Below are 3,567 nucleotides of genomic sequence, written 5' to 3'. Positions count from 1 at the left end.
CCTGATCTTCCTCGGGCCCCAGTGTTATGTTGGTTCTTCCTCCAAATGTCTTTTCTTTTTTTTTTTCTTTTATTTCAACATATTATGGGGGTACAGATGTTTAGGTTACATATGCCTCCAAATCTTGAGGTAGGCTTGGCTAATCTCACAGAATAATACCGAATTGCTTGTGCTTGTCCAGAAAGGGACCTGAGGAGTTTTTTCAGGGTCCTTTAGTTTAGAAAGAGGACACGGTCCAAGTATGTGATGGATGTCTTCACTGTCCCAGAGACAGAGGAAGAAATCATGTAATATAAACTCATAGAATTTCTAGGATGTGAGAGGCACGAAACATCTTTTGAGGCAACCCTTATAACTTTATTAATTTTCTATTATTCGTCATCAATTTGAACAGTTGTGCAAATTCTAGAGAACATAAACTATTATCTCTAGAGCCAGGCTGCAGAGTTATTATAAAATTCATTAAGAAATTATACTCAAAAAGGTCAGTTTCTCACTTTGTGCCTTACATAGAAGATGGGATTGAGTTCAATGCAAAAAACAGAACCATGAAAAACAGTAAGCGTAGATGAGTAACTGTTCTCAACATGGAGAAGAACTTTCTACGTTAATGGAAGAATGCAAAGAAAATACCAATAGATTTAACATCATGCAAATGAAAATTATGTGTCTCAAATAAATTTTAGAAGCAACCAATATATTAGGAAATATTTGCAAGAAATATGAACTAGAAAGGTTAAAAAATAAATACACTAATAGTAACTATTGGCAATATATGCCAGTAAACTTAAAAGAAATAATACCCTTAGACCAAGCAATGGAACTTCTGAAGCTTACCTATACAATAAGAGGATCTCACAATGACCTATTACTAAGGTGCAATGTCATTTATAATAGTAGCACATCAGGAAAAATAATCCAAATGACATACAATTAGGGTCTCTCCAAGTTAATACTGGCACAAAAATATAACAGAATAACAAGCATCTACTGCACAAGGTATTCTCAAGGAATATTTAATGACCTGTGAAAATGTTCCTGATATAATCTTAGGGTAAAAAAAAGCAGATTATAAACTCCTGTATCAGTTCATCATAGTTTAAAAAATATAAGCATTTTTGATGACATTGTGGCCCATTTCTTTATTTCTAAAACATTTTCAGCATTCTTATATTAGTTTTATAAATATAAACTATAGAATAAATTAAAAATAAGGAATGCTTACACAAATACAGCTGAAATCTACTATAAATTTCTAATAGTTCCCTATGTCCACCCAAAATATTTTTCATTTTTTCCATCTTACAGTCCTATAGGTCTTTTAGAAGCCCCCTTTCCTGTCCTATTAATTACATCCAAGAACAAAAAACCCAGAGACCTTCTCTGTAAGACCAAGAAAATTTGGGGGAGTAATATTACAGAATTGTTACCTCAGGAGGTAAGATCAATGGCAAAGTGAAGTGAGATAGGGCTTCACTGGATTGGCCCTAAGTGACAGGATAAAGCAGGGGTCCCCAACCTATGGTGAGTTGTATAATTATTTCAGTGTATATTACAACGTAATAATAATGGAAATAAAGTGCACAATAAATGTAATGTGCTTGAATCATCCTGAAAGCATCCCCCCTCCCTGGTCTGTGGAAAAATTGTCTTCCGTGAAAACGGTCCCTGGTGCCAAAAAAGTTGGGGACCACTGGGATAGAGAGAAGTTTGGGATGTCAAGATCATCTCTACCTTTGGAGGCAACTTTATGGGCTTTGCCTTACCCTCCTCCCCCAGCTCCAATCATAAATCCTGCTCTGTTGGGAGAGACTTCAAGTTTCTTAAAACAGAGGTGTTCTGAAAAAGTAGGACAAACCTCAGCGACCCCTCCCAGCGAGAACCCTGCACCTTCTTCTACAGATCGTTTGAAAATAGAGACTTCGTATGCAGGACCCTCTTCTAGGCCAGTGTTTCCTCTTCCCCAAGATTTTGTTTACCTGAGACCAATTGGGCCAGGAGAATAAAAACAGCAAGGGTGAAAAATAGGGACTTCATGGCTCCTGAAAGACAGGAGGCAGCGGGTTCTATGGAGTCCGGAACTCTATTCTGTGTGACTCTGAACACAGATCTTTATTGTCCTGTTTAGGTGGAGTTGGGCTCAACCAGTAGACCAGGAGGATGTAGAACATTGTGCCAATCATAACTTCAGTCTATTGGCCGGCAGCTCCAATTGAGGCATCACTGCTCAAGAGCCCTCAAGAGCTAGGCATGCCTTGGGGGAAGGAGCAAGGCTTACAGGAGAAGGTGCAAACCTTGCTGAAGCATATGGCAATTTGGGGAGAAAGAAGAATTACAGGAAGAATTTATGCTGATCTCCTAAGGCTGGGTACTCCTACCTGTTTTTTCACAGCCTTCTGTGTTAATTCTATCAGAGTGTTCATTTTACTGAATTTTAATAGTCTGTTCACCTGTCTGTCTCTCCCCCTAAAATACAATGTCTTTCTGAACACTTACTGCATATTATTTTCTGTATATAAATTCTCTCTCTATATATGTATATAAAATTCTTTTCTGTATATTATTCTTTTCAGAGAAGGATATAAGCATTTGCTTTTTAATTAAACAAATTAATATTTTGTTGATAATCTGGAAATTTAGAATGTCCTTTTTTTAAGGAAATAACTCAGTGCTTAAAGATACATGCATAAAGAAGTCTTTAAATCTGCATCTGAGTCCATCTACAGAGCATCATAAAATGAACTGCATCCATATGATTTAACACCATGCTCCTGTTAAAAAGCATGCAGCTACACAAAGAGTGCAATGCGCACCACCCGAAGGATGGACATATTTGAAACTCGGACTTGGGGGGGAGGAGGGAGCAAGGGCAACATACGTAACCTAAACATCTGTACCCCCATAATATGCTGAAATAAAAAAAAAGCATGCAGCAGATTTTTTTAAATGCAAAAGCACTTTACTTTTTAAAAAAATTATATTTCATATTGTCCCCATGCAGTTGAAAATTATTATGCTAGTTCATCATTTTATTTAAAATTTTTTTTTATTTCAGCATATTATGGGGGTACAAATGTTTGGGTTACATATATTGCCTCTGCCCCACCCGAGTCAGAGCTTCAAGCGTGTCCATCCCCCAGACGGTGTGCACCGCACCCATTAGGTGTGTATATACCCCCTCCCCCATCCCATCTGCCCGACACCTGATGAATGTTATTACTATATGTGCACTTAAGTGTTGATCAGTTAATACCCATTTGATGGTGAGTACCTGTGATGCTTGTTTTTCCATTCTTGGGATACTTCACTTAGTAGAATGGGTTCCAGCTCTGTCCAGGAGAATACAAGAGGTGCTATATCACCAGTGTTTCTTAAAGCTGAATAGTACTCCATGGTATACATATACCACATTTTATTAATCCACTCATGTACCGGTGGGCACTTGGGTTGTGTCCACATCTTTGCAATTGTGAATTGTGCCACTACAAACATTCGAGTGCAGATGTCTTTTTTATAGAATGTCTTTTGGGTAGATGCACAGTAATGGGATTGCTGGATCAAATGGTA

This window comes from Propithecus coquereli, unplaced genomic scaffold (genome assembly GCF_000956105.1).
Source record: "Propithecus coquereli isolate 6110/MARCELLA unplaced genomic scaffold, Pcoq_1.0 Scaffold122, whole genome shotgun sequence".
Lineage (NCBI taxonomy): Eukaryota > Metazoa > Chordata > Mammalia > Primates > Indriidae > Propithecus > Propithecus coquereli.
The sequence above is the reverse complement of the archived record's forward strand: the minus strand, read 5'-3'. Positions refer to the sequence as shown.